Source organism: Petaurus breviceps, unplaced genomic scaffold, assembly GCF_028583685.1.
Source record: "Petaurus breviceps papuanus isolate PSGF00001 unplaced genomic scaffold, PetGlider_PUasm1.0 139, whole genome shotgun sequence".
NCBI classification, from domain to species: domain Eukaryota; kingdom Metazoa; phylum Chordata; class Mammalia; order Diprotodontia; family Petauridae; genus Petaurus; species Petaurus breviceps.
In genome coordinates, this window is record NW_027185697.1 from 7,023,136 (window position 1) to 7,050,486 (window position 27,351).

Here is a 27,351-nt window from a genome sequence, read left to right on the forward strand (position 1 = left end):
GGGGGGGGGATAGTATGATAACTTGTAACCCACTGGATATGAAAGGTGAAAGAAAAGTCAGGAAGTCAGACAATAAACATAATAAACATGTATCAACTGTCTTCTCTATACCAGGCACTGTACTAAGCATCAGGGATACAAAGAAATGTGAAAGACAGCCCCAGCCCCTCTCTTCAGAGAGCTGACAGTTTAATGGTGGAGACAATATGGAAAGAAAGGATTAATTCAACATAATGCTAAGGTAATAAACATAGCACACCTAGCACACCAGGTAAATGGTGGCTGCAGGGACAGAAAAAACTACAATCAGGAGAATCAATGAATACCAGAGGGCCAAATGATGTAGAAGCCATGAAAAAAGTAGAACCATGTAGGACTGAACAGTCAGAGAAAAGATGTTGAGGAGAGGAGAGAAGTGAAGCTGACGCATGAAAAATAGTAAGGGGGGAAGCATAGCCATTCTAGACCAGCTTCAGTGAAAGCACAGAGACACACGGACAGCTTGATGAAATTCCAGAGCATAATATTAAAGGGACAGTTTTGAAGCCATAAAAAGTGAAGAGCAGATCAATACAAGTTATTCTAAAGTTAAATGAGAAGTTATGAGGAACTCCTGCCATTCCATTGATGAATTGTTTACTAGCTCAGTTGATGAATATGACAATGAAAAGAGGGTGTATGCAATTCAGCAAAACATTTGACGATACCCCTCATCACCTTGCAGACAAGATGGTACTACCTACACTTAATGACAGGATACTGAGATGATCGACCACTGTGGTGGCTTTAGAAATGGTTGATTGACTGGGCTCTAAAGAGGAATGTGAAATCTGAAAAGAGAGATCTAATTGAGGGACACATGGCTCTGGCCCTCTCCATGTATTGTTGGCCATTTTAATCAATAATTTGGATAAAGCATAGGTGACTTATCAAATTAGCAAATAATGCAATGATGGAAGGAAGACCAAATATGTTAGAATATGAAGCTGGGATCTAAAATAATCTCAGCAGGCTGATGACATGTCCAGAAATAGGAAAAGGAAAACAGAGAGAAATGATAAATCTTGCACTTGAATCAACTTAACAATGACAACACAAACACACACAATAAATTAACAATAATCAATCCATTGTCTCAGTTTTATGGTAGAATGGAAGTTTCTTGAGTTTGGTTGGTTGGTTGTTGTCCTTCCTGCTCAGAGATGACCAAAATGACATCACTATGCTTGAATCAACTTTCAATGTGTCTGACTGGCTGGCTAATCAGACCAATATGACCTCAGAATGTCCTACCACAAGTCAGGCACAAATAGTCTGTGTGAACATCCCTGAGGATAGGGATAGTACATTGCCTGGAGACATTTAATAAATATTTGTAAGACAACACAATAAATACATGGTAATTAAATTGAATTGAGGCATGACAAGAAAGGAATACAGTATTAAAAAGAAATTCTAGCGATTTTAGTGGACTAAAAAAGAACTAGGACTGTAATGATTTATTAATTTTTTTTAAATGTGTGATCTTAGGTTGCATTAATAGCAGTATGTTATAGTATGATTTATGAGAAAAATTAAGCTGATCTAGTCAGAAAATTTATTTATTCTTTGATTACACTTTAGTTCCTACCATGAATAAATGCTAATCAATTTTTTTTTTGTTTGGTTAGGTTTCTTTTTTATTGGGGGGAGGGGTAATGGAGATGGGCTTTGGACTAGAGATTTCATTGCTCTCAGGAATTCCTAGTGAAGAAAAACTCTCAATACTGATCATCAATGGCTGAAATTCACAGTTAATTAAAAGGAAGAGATTGGTGGGAGGTCATAAACTTAATTCTAAGTTGAGTTTCATAGAAAAGTACTTCTAGTACAATTGAGTGTGTAGAACACCTAGAAGGAAGGCATTCCATGGTCTTTCCTTGATACCTGTCAGCTTCCTTGTACATAAGCTATTGTTATTCAATTGTTTTTCAGTTATGTCTGACTTTTCTTGACTTAATTTGTGGTCTTCTTGGCAAAAAGACTGGAGTGGTTTGCCATTTCCCTCTCCAGTTCATTTGATAGATGAGGTGACTGAGGCAAATGGGGTTAACTGAATTGATCAGGATCATATAATTAAAAAGTGTCTGAGGCAAGATTTGAACTCAAGAAGATGAGTCTTCCTAACTGTAGTCCCAACACTCTATCCACTGTACTGCTATTGGTTTTATGCAAATGAATGTTGAGAAAGCTTTGAAATACTAGCAAAAGACCACCTTTGCTACTCAGAAACATCCCATATTTTTCAATGGGAGCCTCAATAGTGCCTGTCATCTTTGTACATAAAGAATAGAACATGATCATTATTCAACAGTCAACCCTTAAAGCTTCCTTTGCCCCATTTACTTCACATATATAAAGAAGAGTTGGATTTAATGGCCTCTGAGAATTCTTCTCATTCTCATTCTATGATCTCATATCACCCAAATATTTAAATGTATCTGTGATCATAGCAATTTGGAAGTAACTGATAAAACTTAAATTTCAAACAATCTATGTCTACCTATGTGGACAGGGTTGATGATGAGATTGGCTTAATCCTCCTAGAACATTCTTCCACAGGACCCCACTCAATTGTAGAGCTTATCTCTGATTAAAGTGTAAAGAAAATCTAATCTCAGTGAATTCCTGCCTATGGTGTTCAATGTAAATGGTTTCGGTGGAAATGAGTTTCTTTGTCCAAGAGCACAGAGAAGATGAAAGTCATTACCCAGTCTCTTATAATATTCATTCTCTCATTAATTGTTCACTAAACAGAGTTGATTTTCACCCTCAGGGATACCCCCTTTAAAAATGGTATTTAAACATTAAACACCTCCATGCAGGGTCTTAGGTTTCCAAGAGAACCACTGACCTCAATTTATTGTTTATCTGTTAGCTTGATCAATAAATTGATTATTAATTACCAAGAAACTATGTCTCTGGACTTTTTATTCATCTCAGTTGTTCATATTGCCCTAGACATCTATAAGGGAACCACCCAAGATGTTAGAGGTGCCCCTTGTTTTTTCAGTGGAGTGTTACATACCACTTGAGCATTCTCATTTTCCACCTGTCAGTCTTCTGTTTTGTCATGTGACCAACCCATCTTCTCTTCCTTTCATAAAATTCTATGCTGACATCATTTATACATGTTCACCTTTGCACTTCCTCATTGGCTAAATGTCACAATGTGCTCTCACTGCCCATGCACCTCATCATTTTTCTCTGTAATACACAATAAATTAATCAATAGAGAATGATGATTTCCAAGATCCCTACCATGTCAAAAACTCACATGAATCTTAAAATAGTCTAATCTTTTCCTGCTTTCTACCATTCTCTTTTATTTGTATGCATGTGTTTCGGTACATGGTAATGAGCACTTAAGTATAGAATGGAGAGGGAGGACTGGAATTCACTTAACCTTCTGTTCTTACTAGGACCCAAATTGGATGAGATAAGGCCTGTTGGTTTTCCCACAAGTGTACTGACAGATGAAAAAATATTCATTGAAGACGGGGGATCTAATGTCCCCCCACTTCACATTTAGTGGTTGTGGTATGAGAAGGGAAGAACAACTGACATCGTCCTCTCCAATTGCCAGAGAAGAATCAGTTCCATTAATCCATAATGTGGTAGCCTGGGCTGACATCCCCAAAGTCTCATTTTCAATTCCCATCTTTAAGGAGTACATTTTATGATTTCACATTTGCTCTCATTTCAGAATCTTCAAATGTTTATTGCCTTGCATTAGTGTTGCCAAGTTCTCTTCAAGTCGGCTTCAAACTTTTATTTTGTTCTAATATAACTTCTTAGTGTCTCACATCAACTGACTTCTTACAAGCATTAATTTTCATTTTCATAATAGTTTTGCCTAATCATACCAATTATATGAGACAACTAAGTGACACAAGGGATAGAGAGACTGAACTTCCTGACTTCAAATCCAGTCTCAGATACTTGCTAGCTATGTGAGCCTGGGCAAATCACTTAACCCTATTTGCCTCAGTTTCCTCAACTGTAAAAGGAACTGCAGAAGGAAATGGCAAACCACTCTAGGATTTTTGCCAAGAAAACCAAAATGTGATCACTGAAATGAATCAACAACAATACTGGGCTTTGACCAGAATTTATTGCTTACACATGATTTCACTCCCTATTCTTCATATTGATAAAAGATTGAGGGTCAGCTAGGTGGCGCAGTGAGTAAAGCGCCAGCCCCAGAGTCAGGAGGAACTGAGTTCGGTTCCGGCCTCAGACACTTAACAACCACACAAAAAAACTACCCATGTAACCTTGGGCAAGTTATTAACCCCAATTGCCCTCCAAAAGGCAAAAAAAGAAAAAAAAAGATTGAAAAATCTCAAAATGTTATGGAAAAATGACAACATCCTTTACAGAAATAGTAAGAGCAAAAACCATACCCCATATCTGCAGTGCTTTGTGGCTTCCAAAATACTTTCTTCTCCATGACTTTCTGAGCTGTTATTGTCTCAATTATGTGAACATCGCAATAAAAAAGAAGTTGCCATAGAGGTAGAGTGTGGTTACAGAGGTGCTGAGGTTCCAAATCAGCTAAGGAACCAGGACAAGAAGGAGAGGCAGGACAATTTGTAGAGAGAACTCTCAAGCAGGGATCTAAAGACTGAGTATTCTCTCTCCTGGCCTGACACTAACAAGGCACAATACCTCTGCCTGCTCTCACATTTAATGCCTCTTTCTGGAGTCTAAGTAGAGCCAATGATTATTAGTGGAAAAGTCCTATTAGAGACCTCCATGTAAAAGGAACATCTAAAGAAAGAATGAGAAAAAGCATGGTAGGAGAGGGAACGGATAATGGATCCTGCAAAATACACAACATGCCCAGAACTTAAATACTCTATGCTAACTAATTACTAATTTGAAAAAGTGTTTGAAGCCAGATTTGAACTCAAGAAGATGAGTCTTCCTAACTCTAGGCCCAGCACTCTATCCACTGTACTGCCATTGACTTTATGGAAATGGATATTGAGAAATCTTTGAAATACTAGCAAAAGACCATCATTGCTACTCAGAAATATCTCATATTCTCCTGTGGGAGCCTTGATAGTGCCTGCCATCGCTGTATACAAAGGATAGAACGTGATTATTATTCAACATTCAACATTTAAAGCTTATTTTGCCTCATTTACTTCATATGTATGAAGAAGAGTTGGATTTAATGACCTCTGAGGGTTCTTCTCATTCTCATCCTATGATCTCAAACCTCTTGAAAATCCAAATCATCTGGGATGTAATTCTGAATTGCATATAACATTCCTCTCTTCCATCAAGACATAGCTCACATGACACATGCTTGAACCCTTTACTGACTCCAACTGCCTGTACCCTCCCTCCCTAGCTACCTTGTACCTGATACAGAATAATTTCTATTCATTCTTTGTGTACTTGTTTTGTATCTACTCCTACAGTGTGTCCCAAAAGTGTTAGTGCAGTTTTAATCGAGTAAAGTATTACATTTTTAGCTCAAAATTGCACTAACTTTAGGGACATCCTTTATATGTGCATATTGTTTTCTGTATCCTAATGTAAGCCTCTTGGGAGGATGGTAGTGGCATATAATAGGTACTTAAATACAAGATATAGCAGGTTCTTTATAAATACAATAAAATAAACTCATTGATTTATTCGTTTTTTAGAAAATCAAGAACATTCTGAAACCTAATTTCATTTTTTTAAATTACATCGTTGCTTTTAAAAAAAACCCACTTGAAATAATTTGTTTCACTGAATGATGCCCATACCCAAAAAGGTAGCAATTATTATAATAGAATGGCAATCCTTTCCCTTCCCACCCCCCCAAAATTAGAAGGCATTGTTTCATCAATGTGAAAAAAACTGCTATTTATAATGCCATGTACAGCAAAGGCTTTTGTTGGATTTGGTCAATAATTTCATTTCCTTGCATCTCCGTTTCCTCAGCTATAAAAATGAGTTGTAGGATCCTCTGAGTTTAGAAGCTGAACTAGCAAAATTCTGAAGTGCAGTCATTGATCTTGCCCTACTCTTAGCCACCCCTTCTGCTTCATCTACCTCTCAACATTTCTGGGTAATGGTCAGCCAAATTCTAGGATTAGCCAGACTCTTCCCTGAGCGAGGAGGGGTCCACATCACCAACTGATCACTGCATATTTCAAACTAGAGGTCCCATAAGTATTTCAAACTCAATGTGTCCCACAGAGACCTTATTTTTTTTCTTCCAAACCCACCTTCTTCCATACTTTCCTTTTTATGTCCAGAAAACCTCCATTCTTCCACTTACCTTACCTAGGTCAAATTTAGAATCATCATTACCTTATCACTCTCCCTCATCACAAATATCCACCAGTGGCCAAATATTGATTTTATCCTAACATCCCACATCTGCCCCATTCTCTTAATTTACATTGCTACCACCCTAGTACAGGTGCTTATAACCTCTCTTCTCCGACCTCTTTCAGTAGTACACTAACTGGCCTCCCTAGCACATCTTTCACACACCTGCCAAATAGTTACTCTTAAAGCACAGGTCTAGCCTCATCACTCAACAACTTGACAAACTTTTGCAGCTCCCTACTGTTGATTTTGTTGTTCATTTTTTGTTTTTAGAGAGGACCAATGACATGATAAGATGATGTCTTCACTTATATAGGAATTGGATTTAAGTGAGGCAGTCATGCCCAGTCATCAACCTCACTTTCTCTTCCAGAGTCATTGAAGCCCAGTAGTGAGACCAAAGATGAATGGTAATGGCCTGGAATGCAGTGGATGCCCTTGGCATCTTCAATGTCTGGCCAAGCTCTAAGTACTACATAGCTTCTACTTCAGTTGCCTTCATGGCCATTAGAACAAATTGTTCCCTTCCTCCCATTCCACCAGGGCGATGACTTCACACACTTGGGGTAGACATCCTACTAACTCACCACAGGTCTGAAGCCTGTAGATTACCCTCAATCTGGTTTAGCCCATCTGCCAAGACAGTTTTTTTTCAGCTTATTAATAGAGTATTTATTGTCTTTCCTCTGTCAAACCCTGAGCCCATGGCTTTCCCCAGGGCTGCCTGGTAAGATGGAGGTGGAGGTATTCACCAGCTGGAAGAGACATGGAAGGACCAGGAGGATGAGGAGGAGCATTCAGAAACATGGGGGGATAGAAATGGCTCCATCGCATGGCGAAGAGGATGAGGAAAGCCACAATCTGGCAAAAGAGCCCCATGGCCTCGGACAGGGCAAAGCCCAGGATGGCATAAGAAAAAGCCTACTGCTTCAGGGAGGGGTTCCTGGCATAAATGATGATGAGACTTGCAAACACAGTCCTAATCCCAGCTCCAGAGCCGGCCACCCCCACGGTGGCAGCCCCAGCCCCAATAAACTTGGCTGCTGTGTCAATGTCCTTTGAAATGGCACTAGTTTGGAATCCACATCTGGGGACAAGAGAGGTCAAGGGAACTGCCAAAATGCTGAGGTTCTCATCTGTCCAAACCTCTGGCCGTTTTAGCACCACTGCAGATAACGGTCTACTCAGCAGCCGAAAGCTGCTCCTCACAAGAGCCAGGGTAGAGATGAGCTTGGTGCAGGCGTACATTCTCAGGGGCTGAGGGGCAAAGCTGAAAGAGCTGCCAGCAGAGCAGAGGAGACTGCCAAGACAGTTTTAGCAGGGTGTGGCCCCTGCTCTTGTAACCACTTCTTCCGGTCACAAGTTAGAGCTCCCTACTAAAACTAGAACAAAATTGTCACAGACTCTTCTTTCTCTCACTATCCCTCACAAATTGGCTTTAATCTACTGCTCTCCCTGCCCCTTATTATTTATCTTAAAGTAGGATATGGATTCAATGGTGATGTCATTCAGAAATGGTTGGTGATATATTTTTCATTACTTTGCTAAAAATATTATGCTGATTAAATCCCTTCCTATATCCTAGGCTGTTAATACAGCAGACACTAGATATCTAAAACTGAATTTGATTCCAGAAGTTTCTAGTGTCAAGCTTGATGGGGGATTTAAACTAGAGAAGATAATTATCATAATCTGCTCCCCTTACCTTTCTGAGCTACCCAGTTCAGGTATACGGGAATCTAGAAGGCAGTGGAATGTTATAGACTACGTGAATTAACTTCTGCATGGCTAGGGCAAAAGCACATACTTCAGGAGGTATTACTCTCAGTCCTTTTTGTCTTATCCTAATAAATTCTTTGAAAGGGTGATAATGAGAGCTGACATTCACAAGGTACTCAGAGGTTTACAAAAAATAAGCTGCTATATATGGATTTCTTCACGTGAGCCTCACAAGAATTCTTGGACATAAGAATTGAAAAGACACAGTGCTTCGAGATGTAAAGATGTAGCCAAGAGCTCTGAAAATACCAGTTGTTATTGCTGTTAGCATCATTTCGAGGTACCCTGAGGCTCAGAGACATTAAATGACTTGGAGTAGTCACACACCCAGTACAGGTGTTAAGAGGCAGGATATGATCCCATTTCTCATCAGACCAATGTTCTTTCCATTACTGTATAATATCTCTAAAAGTAGGAGTGTAAGGTCTCCATAGAGGTATATATACAAACCCTGTAATGCCAATCTTGTAACTGGGGAGAGATAGGAAGGTCCAGAGCACCAGGAAAAATGAACACCTGGTAGAAATAATGTCCCCTTCATATAAAATGCTTTAAGTTCTACAAAGTTCTTTCCTCCCAGCCATCCACTGAGGAGAGTAGTTGTTATTTACTTCTTTTCAGTCATGTCTGACTCTTCATGATTCAATTTGGGGTTTTCTTGCCAAAGATACTAAAGGGGTTCGCCATTTCCTTCTTGTAATGGTAAGGGACTCTGAAGATCTTCCCTACTCCTTAATAGGCCTCAGGAATTTGAAGATTTTTCCTGCCCCCTTAATGGGCCTCAAGTGAAACCCAACAAGAGGGGTTTGATTGAGGGGTAGCTTGTTTTCAGGTAGGCCCACACCTTTTGTTACTTCGTAATTAGGCAGTGGGTCACGAAGGCTGTGATGTCCTCTGACCCTGAAGAAGGGTATATATACTCTGAGATGAGGTTTTGCTTTGGGGTTCACTTATGGGAAGAGTTGTGTGATTTGAAAAGACAAGACTCTGCGTATTTGTTAAGGTCCCTGGTTTTGAAAACCCAGATATTGGTGCTCCTCTCTCTGATACCTAACTATAGACATATGTAAAGGTCAGACAGCTAGAAGTCCTGTCTATTGGTCTGTTGAATTGTGTTATTTTCTATTCTGTATTTTTTGTCTGCTAATAATTTCTGTTTATAGTGTTTGAAATTCCGGGTGCTGACTTTTACCACCGAACTAAGCGAATTTCATATACATATATATATATAAACTATATGTAGTTATAGATATAGTTATAAATATAGATATATTTATAGATAGATAGATAAATATATAGATATAGATAGATATATCTATATACGATTGGTGACCCCTTTAAAGTTGCTTTCTTTTAGTAAAGCAGATCAAAGAACCTGTGCTAGTAGCCATCCTGGGTATGCCAGGATACTTGCTGTTACACTTCTCAAGCTCATTTTACAGATAAGGAAACTAAGGCAAACAGGATTAAGTAACTTGCCCAGGGTCACACGGCTAGTAAGTATTTGAAGCCATCTTTGAACTCAGGTCTTGACTCCAGGCCCAACATCCTATCCACTCTATAACCCAGATTCCTCCAAATCCTGACTCTAGACCCAGCAATCTATTTTTTTATCCACTTCCTCAGGTAAGGAAAGCCACATTCAGAGGTGATGCTCCTTTTTCATATCTCTAAGCAAGGAAATATCAGAGATAAGAATGGGTAGAAAGTTCCTGCCCTCCTCTATCCCATTGCTAGCCCTTCCTTCAAATCAGCAGCCCTACTCCATCCAGGTTCAGAACCCTTTACCTGACAAAAGAATGGTTCAGGCAGAAATAGGTTTTGATCTGAATTGTTATAAGGAGTGCTCACATCAATAGAACTATAGAAATTAGGTAGAGACCAAAAAAAAAAAAAAACTAGTTGAGACTGGTTGGCATCCCTGGAAGCAACATTGTGAACAGGCAGTCATGTGACCTCATAGATAAAGCTGTGCTGGAGCCAACTCTAATGCATTCCAAGCACTGTTAAATTTTTAGTGTGATCATTTAGACCTCAGAGAATAACCACTGCTACAAACCAGGGTTTGATTTATTGTTTAAAAGGAGTGGTAGAGAAAATGATATTGCTTTAGATAAAATGTAAAAGTGGATGTGAATTGTTCCACCACCCCCTATCCCAGGCAGAGTTGTTAAGAATTTATGAATCCCTTTGTTTCTCTATAAACTTTGCTTCAGCCCAGGAGAAGTTCTGTAGAAGGGTTAGGAAAGAAAGTCATCATCAAAGTGGAGGCCTGGTAATTGTAGGATGATCATAAGGATGATGATGATGATGATGATGATGATGATGATGATGATGGTGATAGTGATAATAATAAACAATGTAGCACTTAAGGTATACAGAGCACTCCACATGAAGTCTCTGAGCCTCACAATATCTCTACTTATATGTGTAACATTACTCTCCTATTTCTAATACTTTAACTTGAAAAGTTAAATATTGAAACAAAAATGAAATTAAATAAATATTTTTAAAAAGATAAACATAAAGAGGATAGTCACAACTGAAGTTTGATGGGTTAATTTTGAGTGCTATAATAGAAGTAGACTTTATGAGGAATTGACCAAATTAGAGTAGGTTTTAAATGTTGGGGTTTTTTTAGTGCTAGAAATTGAAGTTTTCAAATCATGTGATCAATTACTCTAGTTGATCAGGGAAGTGTCATCTAAAATCTATCTCCTCTAGGCTTTAAGTGAACTATGACATATTTCATGACTTTTTACAGATATCTTAGTGGGACTATGTTCAAGAAAACCCATCATATTCCCTTTTTTTATGACTTGGCCTGAAGAGGTCAAGGTTTCTCTTTAAGCACCTAATTTTAATACTTGAAATTACAATGGCTGAGGCCATTCCAAGATGATGTGGGCCTTTGACTGAAATGGGAAGCACTTGAGACCCTAGAGGGCCACATGTGACCTTGAATCCATAGCTTTCCCACAGCTGTTAGAGCATCAGCTCTTAATGTTTTCATCAGGGAACCCCTAAAACAGATCTCTTCAAATCCACAACAATATCCCGCAACATCATACCCTTACACTTAACATATATAACCACAGTCCATGTGATAGTGTTGCTGCCAAAAGAAACTTAGTGACACAGGGCACAGAGTACTGAACCTGGTATCAGGAAGATATGAATTCAAATCCATTCTCAGATACTTACTAGCTATGTAATCCTGAGCAAGGCACTTTAAAAAAGATAAACAAAGAGTACCCAGAGGCACAATTGAAAGTTAACAAGTAAATATGGAGCACTAGCCCTGAAGTAAGAAATTGATCTAACTCCTTTATCTCATTCTAATTCCTCATCTGTAAAATGGGAATAAAAATAATAGCATCTACCTCCCAGGATTATTATGAGGATCAAATGAGATAATATGTGTAAAGGGCTTTGCCAACTCTAAAGTACCATACAAGTGTTAGAAGTGAGCTAAGCTCCCCTTCAGGGTCCTTCTATAAGTATGACTTGTTAGTGTAATTTCATGGATTTTCATGGTGTCTCTCCATAGAAAATGGGGAGTAACCCTGGTGGGTATTTCTTTGTATGTCTCCTAGATACAAGCAACAGAGGCTAAAACCAAACCAACAAAATCCCCAAAAACTTATTACACTCTTTAAAAAAAGAAAGAAATCTTCCCCCATGATGAAAATTGTTAACGAGCCCAGGATCCTCCCTTAGCTTTTTATTCACAATATTCTTTCTGTCGATGTGGAATGCTTTGGAACCTTAGTCTCTAAAGATGACTATCTGGGTGTCATTCAAAGGGGCAACAAAGATGAATGTAGTTGGACAGCCACTCAATAAACATTTATTAAGAACCTGCTATGTGCCAGGGGCTGTTAAGCACTGGGGATACAAAGTAAGGAAATGAAAATCCTGGTTCTCCAGGACCTCAAAGTGAAATGGGTGAGACAATTAAAAATATAACCCTTGTATACATGGCTATTTGTAGAATAGATTGGAAATAATCAAGGGAAGAAAGGCATTGAAATTAAGGAGAATTAGGAAAGGACATTAGCTGGGACCTGAAGGATGCCAGGGAAGTCAGGAGGGGCCACAGAGGGGGATTTGCCTTCCAGGCATGGGGACAGTTAACAAAAATGCTGAAGATAAGAAGATGGGATGCCTTGCTGGAGGCACAGCAAGGATGCCCAGTGCCACCAGGCTGAAGGGGGCTGTAATGTAAAAGAAGACTGGAAAGGTTGAGGAAGGGTCAAATTATTCAGGTCTTTGAATACCAAATAGAGGATTTAATATTGGATACTGAAGGAGAGATGAAGTCATTTGTTTTTATTTAGTAAGAGGGAGGGGAGGCTAGGTGGCACAGTGAATAGAGCACTGGACCTGGATTCAGGAGGACCTGAGTTCAAATCCAGCGTCAGACACTTAACACAAAAACTAGCCGTGTGGCCTTGGGCAAGTTACTTAATTACAGTTGCCCTCCAAAAAAAGCAAAAATAAATATTTAGTAAGGGGCAAAACCTGGAATTGGGTAAGGGGAGGTTTGTGGTAGGAAGAAAACCCGACACTCTATTTCAATAGTCAAAGTATGAGTTCATGTAGGTCTGCACCATAGTGGTGTTGGTGTTAGATGAAACCAGAAGACATTTGCAAGAGAATGTTATGAAGATAAAATGTTATGATGATAAAATCAATAGGTCATGGCAGTAGACTGGATAAAGGGCATAGGAGTATTCAGGGATGATATGTAGATTGAAAGCCTGGATTACTGGGAGGATGGTGAAACCCTCAACAGATAATGTTTGGTTGTTGTCTGTTATCAAAGTGGGCTGGGGAGGGTCTGTGCCTACTTAAGTCTACCCCTATACCAAACCTCCATTCAGCCACTAGAGTTATTTTCCTGAAGTACTGGGTTGCCAAGGTAATACTCCTACTCAAAAAACTCCAGTGACTCCCTATTACCTACAGGATCAAATAGAAAATCCTCTATTTGCTTTTAAAAGCCTTTCAATTCCTGCCTTTAAAGTCTTCTTAGGCTTCAGTCCCTACCATGTAGCCTTTAATCCAATGACTGGTTTCCTTCTTGCTCCCCAAATAATAAAGTCCCTCTCTTGGCTCCAGGAATTGTCTCTGGCTGTTCCCCTTGACTAGATTGTTCTCCCTCCTCATGTCTGTCTACTGAATTCTCTGATTTCCTTTAAATTGCAGCTAAAAGCCCATTATCTAGAGGAAGCTTTTTCTAGCCTCTCTTAATTCAATTGCCTTCCCTCTCCATTATTTCCTATTTTTCCTGAGCATAACTTGTTTGTACATATATGTTTGCTTATTGTCTCCCCCATTACACTGTAAAGTCTTTGAGGGTGGGAACTTTTTCTTTGCCTCTTTAGCATGGACTATTCATGTGCTATAGATATTTAATGTGCCATAACACTAAATGAGTGTTTATTTATTGACTAAGATGTCAACATGACATTCATTTCAAGATTCCCAATAGTCCACTGGAGATGGTAGATCTGTGATCAGCAGAGAATAAGATTGGACAAGTAGATCTGAGAATCATCAGCAGAGAGATGAAAGCTGAATCTTCGGGACTTTATAAGGACACCAAGTAAAAATGATTTAGAGGAAGAAGAGATGAGAGTGCAGGACAGAGTCCTTTGGGGCACCCATAGTTGACAAAAATGACTTGAATGAAAACCTAGTAAAAGACACTAAGGGAGAAATAGTCAGGTATGATGAGAGTTAGGACAGGGTATTGTAATGAAAAGTTAAAGAGAAGAGAATACCAGGGAAGCTGTAGAGGGGTCCAGAAGGATGAGGACTGAGAGAAAGGAATGAGATTTGGGAATTAAGAAAATTTTAGTGACTTTGGAGAGAATGATTGAAATTGAGCGGTGAAGCTGGAAGTCAGAATACAGAGAGCTAAAGAAACAGTGACATGGTATGGGACAGTTAAGTGACACAGTGAGGTATTATCAAACTGCCTATCTGTTGGATTCTGGACTATGATAGGGGTAGAATATGGCAGTGGATGAACTGAGTGTGGTCTCACTTTTTACAGGTCTTGCTATCCTGAGTTCAAATCTGAACTTAGACACTTACTAGCTGTGTGACCCTGGGTTGAATCACTTAACCCTGTTTGCCTCAGTTTCCTCATTTATAGAATGAACTGGAGAAGGAAATGACAAAGCGTTCTAGTATCATTGCCAAGAATGACCCCAAATCAGGCCATGACAAGTTGAACATGATAGAAAAAAAATTAAACAAAAATATGGTGTGCCATTTGCTTGTTCCTCATTATAAAAGAGATTTTCATGGAAGAAGTGGTATAAAGGACATAAGCAAAGAAATCTATGAGACATCCTAGTCAAACACAAATAGGACTTGTAATTAAGTCTGCATACTAAGTACATTGGAAACTACTCAACACCAAGATATCTTTTGGAAGGCCCTCGGTGTTATTAATGAATCACTTATGGCAGATTACAGGCTGAGAGGGATAAGTGTCAAAAAAGATGGCCAGGTACATAGACCCTGCAATTTACACTTTTAGAAAGATTGCCTACATTGATGGATCTCTAGATTGAAATGTATAAAATGTTAAGGGAACACAAAATAAAAGGAAGTAATCAGTAAATAAACATGTAAGTACGAAGCTATATCTCCTAAGGACCTTCTTGGAGGAGTATGGTTTAAAAGCAGGCTTTTAAGGAAGGAATGCATATTATCTGATTGAAAGGAATTAGATGAGATCCTAGACTGGGTGAAAAAAAAACCATGGAGGTAGGCAATGTTAGTGCAAGGGAAAGGGCTTTGGAGTCAGAGTGCAAAGCCCTCCACCAACACTAACTACCTAGGCAAGGCTTCAAACCTCCCCAGATTCTCAGGGATTGTGGACTGGATTCCTAAGAAGTTCAATACAGCTTTAGGGTTTGGAACATAAGCAGGGGTTGGCAAAGGGTACCAGGTAATACTTAGATATGATTAGAAATGGTATACAGAATGAAGAAGAGCATATGAATGCCAAGTCGAAGAGGTCTTAGAAATTTGTTCCAATTCTATTAATAGGTATGGAAATTGACCATTTATGGAAACCCATTTGTGAATGAAGCACTCTAGCATTGGTTTTGACAATGAAGGCTGTACTGGTACTCTAAGATAGCCAAAGGAGTCTATTGCTTCCAATAATTAAGGAGTGGGCCCGGCTCATGACTCCCTCCCATGGTCATCCTACTCACACGTAGCCGACAGAAAACCAGAATGATTTCTCTTAAATTGTGAGTTCTCTAAAGACCTCCAAAAGTTTACACCAGGAATGGTTAGATCTTTAATTTGCTCTGGGAGATTTTCACCCACCTCACTTATCCTTTAAATTTTTACAACAGGAATGTTAGTTGCTTTTAGATGAAAAATGTTACAATGGAAAATCTATCCTCTGGGCTTCAAAAAGGATGAAACCTAATCATTTAATAGCACAGTGCCCCGTATAATCCTCTAGTTAAACCTGAGTGTGCCTTCCCCAGATCTGGTGCAAGGAGAAAAAGACACATATAACTGCCAATCAGTTGCCAAATGGTTGGCAAGCAATGAAAGTTTTAGTATGAGATGCTACCTGCAGAGCCTTTGATAAGGTTGTCCTTCCCTTACTTCCATAACATCAGAGAAAAAGGAAGTATTAGAAAAAAGGAAGGCAAATTTTCTTTTTCCATTATTCATATAGTCAATGGGAATAATCAGGTATTAATGATATAATATAATATGATATGATTAATATAATATAGTATATAAATATTATATATATTTAATGTAAATTATAACTTTAAATAATTGTGTTACAGCTAAATATAATTAATTATTATGTACTCCCTACATAATAGGCATAGTGGATAGAGTGGCAAGTCAGAAGTCAGGAAGAACTAAGTTCGAATCCAGCCTCAGATACTTACTAGCTGTGTGACCCTGGCTAAGTCACTGAACCCTGTTTGCCTTAGTTTCCTCATCTATAAAATGACCTGGAGAATGAAATGGCAAACCACTCTAGGACATTCGCCAAGAAAACCCTAAACGGGTCATGAAGAGTTGAACATGACTGAAAATGGCTAAATAACAACATTTCATACTTGGTAGTTCCTGGAATGTAGAAGTCTTTCCAAGAGAAAGAAAGCTCATTGGCTACATAATCTTGAGCAGGTCACTCATTGGACCTCTCTGGGCCTCAGTTTCTTCATCTTCAAAATGAGGCCGCTGGACTAGATAATCATGTAAGATTAATTTTCAGCTTAATCTTTCCACTTTAAATCTTGGATTCTTCATTACAATATAAGCTCCTTGTTCCTAAGTACTTTACTCTGATTCAGCAGATGAGACACATATACATAGACATTCATACATACATAGAGTGTTTTTCAATCATTCCTCAGGTATTTATTAAGGGCCTACTATGTGCCAGGAAGTTGGCCAAGTGCTATATATGTGTAGGATTATAGTAAGATTTATTCAACATTAAACACCCACATTTTAAAGAGCACAGGATTTAAACAACACTAGAAAGAGGCCACAGGTGAGGGACACTATAAATTGCCCCTCTTTTGGAACAAAGAAGTAAAGAGCGTGGCAGATTGGGGAAGGTTTTACTGCAGGCTTTAGCAAGTACTGAGATGGGCCTGGAAATCCCAAATGATTTTGAGATATCATTTTTGTCAATGAAAATAGCAGCCTAATGTTCCCTTTCTATGAACCTATGAATAACTATCCCCTGGTAAATGGCCAAATCATAGTGCACGCATAACAAAATCTAATTAACCAGAAGACACACATGAGGTTGGGTAATCTATCCCAAACTTCCCAATTTCCCCAGGTTTCCAAACAAGAAAAACGCCAACTGTATGCACGTGCTTTTCCTTTTCCCCTGGCTTTTCCTTTTCCCCTGGCATGTTACTCTGCTCCCTTCATTGTGCTCAGAGAAACATAAAAACTAAGCCTCATTTCAAATATCCAAGGGAGAACATTTACTGACAGCTGACAAAATAGAGAAGGGCTGTACAAAAAAGCAGACAATTAGATGAAATAAGCAGGGCAGTGGGAGAAATCTGGAAAAAAGAACCAAAAATTCAAACCTACAGCAAGGCACCTATTGATTCTTAAGCACAGAAGGAGGTGATTTGGGCTTGCTTAGTTTACTGGCAGGATTAAAAACCCAAGAATGGGTTTGGCAGAAATTAAGATGGTCACCTTTTCACTCTGGCTGAATTCCAATGTGGGCGGATCTATTAGGGTCCTTCCAAAAATGGCCCGATACAATGTTCAGCCGAATCAATTCAGCCTGCCACATTTCTTCTGTGCTTTGATCTGTATAAGCAATTATATTTCAATCTAAGTTCCTAATACTGTTGAGGAGCAATGCTTTTAAAACTCCTTCATTTTGCCCTAAAGGTAGTTTGATTTCATTGCAGCAAAAAGATTTCTCCACAGAGATTAAACAATTTTAAGTATTCAGAGACATAGATGGTTAAATGTGAGAATGTCTAACCACATCATTACCCAGGAAGAAAGAAACAAGTAAAGCATTTAAAAATTTAAAAAAGATACCCTTATGTTAGGAACATATTCTAAGTTAATCAAATAGTAGTTCTTTGAGACAGTTTATTTTACAAAAAGCTATGGTGTCTCACTCCATACATTTATCAACATGACAAGAAACCATGACTGAATATTACCAAAAAATAATAACTATGATACTCAGATGAATCCATCATTTTGGTGAAGCCCCCCTTATCCTGTTGGATTCTCATTGATTTGTTCCCATGAATTCCCCCAGGAGTCTCTAGACAGAAAACCACAAATGTGCACACTGGACCTTCTTCTACAGGTCTGTAGCACTTTTACATAAATCGCTTCCTTTAGTTTTGACAACAACACTGAAAGGTAAGAGAGGGAAAACATTGGTATCTGTATTTTGCAGTTTAAGAACATAAAGAGTTAATGAAGTAAATTGAGTATCTCAAAGTCAAGGACTCTAATCTAGACTCTTTGGTTCCTTGTCCAGTGTATTTTCCATAATGTTCAGTTTCCTGCTGTTCTCTCATTTTATTTGTAGCAGAACTGGCACTGTTGGGGGGAAAAATGATTTCCAAGAGTCCTTTATGGGCTGTAAAACCATCGAACACATTAACCAAAATTCCCTAAGATAATATTGTCGTGAGGAAATGAGAGCTGAAAAACAAGCCTTAAATGTCTACCTCTGAATATTTCGATGACCACATTTGCCAGTTGTCACGAGTGGCTTTTCGTAAGTGCTGGAAGATAAAACTATCAGGCTAAAGTACTGGGAATGAGGTTGAAATTCAATTAATAAATTGGGACTTTGAGTTCAGTGTCCATTGAACAATGCCCTCATTAATGTGGGCAATGAGTATGTCTTACAGGGTCCTCCAAGTGAACACATCTCAAAGATATTCCTGACAGTCTTTGACTGTTTGAAATTCAGATCATTTATACTCATGGCTGTCCCAGATCCAGCAATCAGAATTATGAAGAATACTGATTCCAATTTTTTTTTTCTTATCCTTAACCTAACATTGTAGAACTGATTACATGAAAATTGAAACAAAAGCTCCTCAGCTATGAATGTAATTGTTACATTTAGACAACAGGTGATGAACAAAGTATTCTTTTGGGGGTGGGGGCGGGAATCTCGTTTTCATTACATTCCTTCCAGAGTTTTGATGACACAAAAATTGCTTTTGTCAATATTTTAGGGTATAGACAACATTTCTTTCTTTTGCACTCTTGAACATATGCCTAGCAGTGGGATTACCGGGGCAAATAATATGGATATTATAACTTAATTCCATCTTTGTTCAGAATAGTTGGGCTAAGTTACAGATAGTATCATTCCCTACCTAGAAAACCATGCTTTGTAACACATATTAAAAAGAAAACAAAAAGGTCAGAAAGCAACTAATATATAAAACATGTTGGATCATTTCAATGACATTCCATACTTTTATGTCACTGAAACAATGAAAAGAAGGCAGTCTATTTTCTCAATTGTTCTGGAGGGCCATCATAAGTACACACTATCATTTTGGGTTAGGGTTATTTTTTATTCTATTGTTATAGTCATTGTACAGATTGCTTTCTTTTTTTCTGTTTTCTCTCTGAATCAGTTCATTTACCTCTTTTCATCCCTCTTTGAATTTATCATACTTATGGTGCAAGAAGATTTTAATACACATTTAGTTTACTCTCCAACTGCTAAGCCTACACTTTGCTCCCAGACTTTGTTAACACAAAATGTGCTAATTTTGTTGTATCTGGGACCTTTGTGTCATTGACATTCTTGGGACATCTGACTAGCAGTAGGTTTGATTGTCAAAGGACATGTACATTGAAGTTACTTTACTATAATTCTAATTTGTTTTCAAGTATTGTCGGATCAAGGTACAGTTCATCCTTATGAATTGAGTCTCATCAGAAACAGCTCCATTATCTATTTTCATCTTTTGTCAACTTTGCCAATTTGCTAGATTAGAGGTAAAACTTCAGTGTTGCCTGGATTTTTATTTCTCTTATTTGTTATTTGGAGAAATTTATCTTGTGATTGTTACAACCTTGTATTTTTTTCTATTGAAAAATATTTCTTCAGTTACTTTGACTACTTTTCCATTGAGGAATGTGTTGTTTTAATCTCATATATTTAAGTTAGTTTCATATATATATATATATTGCATAGCATACCCTTGTCAAAAATACGTGATACAAAGGCCCCTTCTTCCATTTGATCATTCCCTTTCTTATTTGAGATCAGTACATTGATTTTTTTCATCCCAATTTTTTTTAAGTTCTATGCAATCAAAAATTTCTGTTGATGATAAACCGATGATCTCCTCTATCTAATGTTTGGTTAAGAATTTTTCCCATAGCTATTCTTGTGAGGGTATTGGATGTAATTTTTTTCTTCCTTCTTTTTTCTCTTCCTCTCTCCCTTGCTCCTTCCTCCTCCCTTCCTTATTTCCTTCCTTCCTACTTTCCTTCCTTCCTTCCTTCCTTCCTTCCTTCCTTCCTTCCTTCCTTCCTTCCTTCCTTCCTCTCTCTTTCTCTCCCTATCTCTTAACTTCCTTCTTTTATTTCTCCCTCCCTTTATTCCTTCATTCCTTTCTTTTTTGCTTTCTGTCTCCCTCCCTACTTATTTCCTTCCTTCCTTTTCTTACATCCCTTCCTGTCTCTCTCCTCACCTCCCTTCCTTCCTTTCTTCCTCTTCCATCCTCTTTTTTTCCTTCCTACCTATTTCCTTCCTTCCTTCCTTTTTTTCTTGGTTTGTGTAGAATCATGATACAATCAAAATGGAAAGGGGCCTCTTTTGTAATCAGGGTAGCTGATTCTGACTCTTTCCTCTGCCATCTCCTATGTGACCTGAGCAAGTTTTTTTAAGCTCTGGTCCTCAGGCTCCTCATCTGTAAAATGAGGCAGTTGTGCTCTCTGCTTTCCAATGTCCCTTCCAACTCTAACATTGTGGGAAATCTCTCAGGCCTTCATTAAGGAACATTCAGTGAAATGTTGTCTATATATTATAACTAGAGAAAGTGAGCAGTGTGACATGGGGCAGCTCAATTCAGCATGATTTAAAGAAATCTGACTACTGCCATTCAAGATACATTATCCTCAAGAAATCTTCGAGGGACTTCTAAAGATTATCCACCTCAAGGTTGGTCTGAACTCCTGAAGTCTGAGTCTATTTAATGTCAAAGCAATCGGCCAACAAAGCTGCTTTTTAATTCACTGGATGGAAGCATAGGAGAACAAACAAATGAACAAATTCAAATTCTTTGAATAAATTGATGAAGTAATTCAAAAGACCAATTAATTATAGATATAAATGGCTTAGTAACTTATTGTTAAAGAGAATTCACACATAAAGCTCCCCCATCCAAAACTCTTATACTACTGTATTAAGGTTAAACTCTTTTGGTCTACATAAGTCCATGTTCATATGTATTAAATATGTATGTATGTATATGTGTATATGTGTGTGTATTTGCATATAGGTATATAGACCCTTTTGGTGTATAAATAACCTTTCTGTCTTTAGCATTATTCTTGGGGATAGGCCAGGAAACCACTTCTTATATACACATTTTCCAATTATACTTAACTAGGCAGTTATAATAATGTTTCTCATGCAATAATGGTTTGTTTTCCCAATTAGTAAGGAACTATTTCAAATGAGTGAGAATTTCACTTAAACAATTCTGATTAACCATTTCTGATGATTTATTTTCTGATAATATTTATGAACAAAAATTTCTCTTAAATGTATTTCATAGCTCTTTCCCAGCTTTTTCCAAAATATGAGTACTTATGTATATACGTGCATATATATGTATATTGTATAAGCAAATACATACATATGCACACTCCATTCTGAAATATGGCTTTTAATACTGAACAGGCAAATGAAAAATGAGCAATTGACTTAAGTTCTAAAATACATGTGTGCATATGCATTCACTATAGGTTTTTGCCTAAAAAGAGAGGAGTGGAAATCTATAATTTCCATGGTGCAGAGAAATGATTTTGTGAATACTCCTTCCTAGGATGTAAATTTATAACGATGACTTTTAGTCTTTGGGAAAACCCACAGTTAAAGTAGTGCTGAAGGGGTAGCAAGAGGAAAAAAAAAATTTAAGAAGCCCTGGTGTAGAGCACTGAGGTAGTAAGTTATAATCAGGAGTGGGGAACCTACAGCCTTGAGGTCACATGTGGCCCCCTAGGGCCTCAAGTGAGGTCCTTTGACTGAGTACAAACTTGACAGAACAAATACTCACCACTGATTAAATCATGGTTATGCAGGTATTACATGGGAGGAAAAATGTGACCTCACATCCTTCAGAATTCACCCTACACTAGGCAGCAGAGCTGATAGGGCTCTGACTTGGGGCCAACATGTACTAAGTACAAATGCTGTATCAGATTCCTCTTAGCTTTATGACTCTGGGAAAGTCACTTCATTTCTATAGGCCACAGTTTCCTTATCTATGCAGTGAATATGATTGGTTGCCTTGATGACATCCAAGGTGACTTGCAGTTCTTCACTTAAGCTCCTATGATCTTGTGATTACTTAAGAGGAATGGAAGTCATTCGGTGACTTCCTTCATTGAGCAAGCTTCCAACTACCCCCATCTGGAGTTAAGTGACACAGTAGACAGAGTGTTAGACCTGGAATCAGGAAGACCTCAATTCAAATCCATCCGCAGATATTTACTAGCTGTATGACCATGAGCAAATCACTCAAGCTCTGTCTGTGTCAGTGTCTTTGTCTGTAAACTGTGGGTAACAATAACAGCCACCCACCTAGCAGGGCTGTTGTGAAGATCAAGCACTTAGCACAGTGCTTCACACATAGTGTGCACTATATAAGCATTAGCTATTACTATTTTTATAATTATTGCTGTTTTGATTGTTGCTGTAGTTGTTATAACGGTCCCTAAATGACAGTTAGGTTGCACAATGGATAGAGGGTTGGGCCTGGACTTCCTGAGTTCAAATCTGGCAGCAAACACTAGCTGTGTCACCCAGGGTAAATCACTTAAGCCCTATTTAACTCAGTTTCCTCATTTGTAAAATGAGCTGGAGAAGGACATGGTAAACTATGCTAGTATCTTGGCCAAGAAAACCTCCAATGCTGTCGAGAGGAGTCAGAAACAACTGAAAAACAACCAAACAATAAGCATTGTCTAAAACCTAATCCTTGGGGCACCGACAGCAGAAGTTATCCAGGGGCTCTTGGTAAAATTCCCTTTCCCTCCTCATTCCTCTCCCTCCACAAAAGAGATTCTAGACATTTGTCTCTGCATTTTGGAGCAATTACTGGGACATGACACCTCTGTCTTTTTGTTTTCATTGAGACAGAATGAGTTCCTCATTTAATGTTTGTGATTATTTATTTATAAATGAATGCTTACATGTATATTAGGGACATATGCTCAAAAACTTTTATGAAATAGATATGTGATCACAATATTTGCAGATTCTTCTTTTTGTTTTTTTAATTTAATTTTAAAATTAAAAATACAAAACAAGATCTTTTCCATATACACAGAAAAGAATAGGATTTTACTTAACCTGTGTTTCCCATTTTATAGCATATGATTTTTTTAAAGTATATAATGAATTCAATAAGTTAACTTTCAAAACTGTCTAGTTTTTCTGTGCTTCCTTCTGAACATCTTTCTGTCTTCTGTTCATTATTTTATTTTATTTCATTTTTTTTTTTTTTTTAGCAATCGGGGTTAAGTAACCTGCTCAAGGTTACACGGCCAGTTATTTCTGGGTGTGGTGCTGAGTGTCTGAGCCTGGGATTCGATCTCCTGACACTGGAGCCGGTGCTCTTACTTGCTGAGCCACCTGGCCGCCCCTTCTTCTGTTCATTATTAAGTGTTTAAATAGCCCACTTTTGAGGTGGGGGTATTACTAATTCTAACCTTTGCTCTTTTTTGCCCCAAATTAAATTTTCTTCATTTTTTACCATCTTTTAATTACTATTTCATGGACTTATTGATTTTTTATTTTGTATATTCTAGAGTTCAAAGACACTCTCCAGGGGTGGGAAACCTGAGGCCTCAGGGTCACATGTGGCCCTCTAGGTTCTCAAGTGTGGCCCTTTGAATCTAAACTTCACAGAACAAATCCCCAAAAGAGTTGCACTTGAGGCTCTAGAGGGCCACATGTGACCTAGTGGCCACAGGTTTCCCACCCCTGTTGACAATACTTTGGCTAAGGTTTATGAGTTTACCTTCCAAAGGAATTATTTTCCTAACTCTTTTCTCAAAATTGTTTCATTAAAAAAATGGTTTCCTTCATTTCTTTTAGGTATCGATACAGTTCTTAAATAGAAAGATGGAGCATTTATTAAGTGCTTACTATGTGCCAAGCACAATACTAGGCACAGGGAATACAAATACAAAGAAGCAAAACAGACTCTGCCCTCATGGGGTTTCTATTCCATTCTTTTTATTCCATCATGACTCATAATAGGAACACAAATATCCTTTAAGCCTGGATATGGGAGACCAGTCTACATACTCACAGGACCCCATTGGTCACTGCATTTCTAAGTCAATTCCAAGACTCTTTCTGTATTTCTGACTTTTCTGGCACACTTTTGGGTGTCCCCTCCTGCTGAGACCCCTAAGGGCAGCACATATCTCTGGTCCGTTTCTGGGTTTGTGCTGTGAAACTGTAGATTTGTTTGCTTAAAATGGTGCTAGTTTTTTTTTTTTTCTGCCTGGATTTTTCTGAAGTTCTGGAATGGATGGAATCACTCACTCTAGATTTTCATTAAAGTTCTTAATTATTATTCAGTCTACTGTAAATTTTAGGTATTTTTGCTAGAGTAAAAATACAGGATCCAGGCACTCTGCCTTTGCTCAGGAATCCATCTGGGTAGGAAGGGAGATACTTACACTTTTGATAATGTTAAAAATAATTTCAATATTTCCTTTATAATTCCAGATCATAGCTATGAACATTAATAAGATAGTATAATTTGATGGAAAAAATGATAGATTTTGACTCAGAAAATTTGGGATCAAATACAAATGTTGCTTCCATTTTCAGCTTAATCTGTTTACCTCTTTTGGCATCAGTTTTTTTGCCTCCAGTATAAAATGTTTTTGGGTCAGACCAGACATCTAAATTTCACTCTAAATCCAAATTGCATTATCTTATGAACTTTGATCTAATAGCTGGACCTATTGAAGTTTATGAGTCATGTGCATGTACAGAACTGAAAGTCCAAAGATGGCTGAGAATATATTGGGCTATCTTAATTCCAGGACTGATGAGAAAATTGTCTTGCTGGATGTTGTTCTAAATTGAAACATCTCCAGTACAGTGCTCAGTTCTAGGTGCCACATATTGGCCACATTGAGAAGCTGTAGAATATCCAAAAAGAAATTTCAGAATTTTCAAGAATTTGAAGATCATGCTCTAAGAGGATTGAAGAAGCTGGGGATGTCTACTCCAGGGAAAAGAGAACTCGGGTGGGTGGGTGGATGGTATGTGGCATTAGTCAGGGAGATACCATAGCAAATGCAGTATTGGACTGAAACTCATATCCTACCTCAGATATGAGCCACTTGACCCATGGCTAGTTGTTTAATTTATCTTGGCCACTATTTCATCATCTGTAAAATGGGGATGATAATAAAACTGATCTCACAGGTTTATTGTGACAGTCAAATGAGATAATATTTCTATAGCACTTTGCAGACCTTAAAGCATCATACATGCTGACCATGGTTGGACAAAACAAGGAGACTTGTGTCTCCTTACCTTTCAAAGCCTGGGGCTTTAGGGCACGGCCATGATTTCTGATTCTCTACATATGATATCTGTTACTATTTAACATGTATAACATTGCTATGTTCCAGAGCAACCTACAAAAAAAGATGTGATTTTTGCCCATGAGGCTCAATGTAAAACATTCTATCTATCCATTTATATCGCTCATTCCCCCCCCCCCAGCCCCCAGCCCCCTAGAAAATCACAGATAATGTAATGTTTATCAATTCAAAGCACTGGGCCATCCAGGGCATCAGACTTCATTGTAGTAAATGGGCTCTTAATTCTTTTTTTCATTTGGTTCCTGTTAGACTATATAAGGTACTCATTGGAATAAAAGGCTAAACTAAACACCAGGGGAGTTATTTCATTACATTCATGCAATGTTACTCAAAGATGAGAGAGAGAGACAGAGACAGACAGAGAGAGACAGACAGAGAGACAGACAGACAGAGAGGCAGACAGAGAGACAGACAGACAGAGAGGAAGACAGAGAGAGAGACAGAGACAGAAAGACAGAGAGAGAGAGACAGAGAGACAGAGAGAGAAAGAGACAGAGAGAGACAGAGACAGACAGAGATAGACAGAGAGAGAGGAGAGGGAGAGAGACAGAGAGGAGGAAGAGACAGAGAGAGAGAAAGAGAGACACAGAGAGAGAGAGAGAGAGAAAGAGAGAGACAGAAAGAGACAAAGAGACAGAGAGAGGGGGGAAGGAGAGGGAGAGAGAGAGATAGAGAGAGACAGAGACAGAGAGAAGCAGAGAGAGAGGAGGGAGAGGGAAAGGGAGAGGGAGATGGAGAGGGAGGGAAAGAGAAAGACAGAGAGAGAGACAGAGACAGAGAGAGATAGGCACTTGGAAACTCTACCATTTTCTCCTGGACTCAAACAAAATGGGTGTAACTTTAGCTCCAATGCCTGGCAAGGGAGGAAGTCAGACTAATTCTCTCATCTCCTAGGCTACCAAATCAGGAGATTTAATTATCATCTGATTAGAAGAACAGACATCTGTTTTCTACTCATGTGATATTCATATATTCACACACATATATATGTATACACACTTATACCTATAAATGTGTTAATATATACATTCATGTGTACATATAAATATCTGGGTATATAAAATTATAACCAGTTTACTAAAAAAAGCTACCAGGTGAGCACACGGAATTTATTTTCATTGTCATTAATGTGGTCAAATTCTATTGTGTATAAGCACTTTTGTCAGTGAGGCTAGATGTAAAACATTCTTTTTGTCAGATTATATCTTCTACTTGTCTGGATGACTGTATCCCATTAAAAGTCTGTTTTATTCATTCATTTGTTTGTTTATTTAGACTCTTCTGGATTTGAATTACTTTGCAGGTTAGCTGGAGAGTTAGGTGGTAAAGTGAAGTGAGCATTGACTCTGAAGTCAGGAGGACCTGAGCTTAAATCCAGCTTCAGATACTTACTAGGTGTATAACCCTGGGCAAGTCACTTAAACTTGTTTCATTCAGTCTCCTCATCTGTGAAAAGGAGCTCCAGAAGGAAATGGCAAACCACTCATATATTTTCCAAGAAAACTCCAAATGGGGTCAGAAAGAGTCAGATATAACTGAAGTGACTCAACGACAACTAAACTTTATGAGGTAAAGCTAAGGACTGTTTAAAAGACTTTGAATTATAAAAAAGAAAGAAAGAAAACCCTGTATAGATAAATACATGTTGCCAGGGTCACCCATGGAAGAGGTAGATGGGGAAAAGGTTGGTTCTGAGGGCTGGGCACATTTTTCAAGGGCACACTTCTTAGGATAAGACTCCAACATCTACTTCTCCTTGCCCTTTCTCAACAATTTTAGTAGAAGAAG

The 27,351-nt window shown here is 38.2% G+C and overlaps 1 protein-coding gene and 1 pseudogene across 3 annotated transcripts in view; both read right to left on the bottom strand.

Moving 5' to 3' along the window:
- The window catches only part of CTNNA2 (catenin alpha 2), a 1,588,763-nt gene that overhangs the window by 1,143,055 nt on the left and 418,357 nt on the right, over nucleotides 1-27,351 (bottom strand). The window lies entirely within an intron of this gene.
- Nucleotides 7,048-7,623, bottom strand: LOC138145488 (ATP synthase F(0) complex subunit C2, mitochondrial pseudogene; annotated as a pseudogene).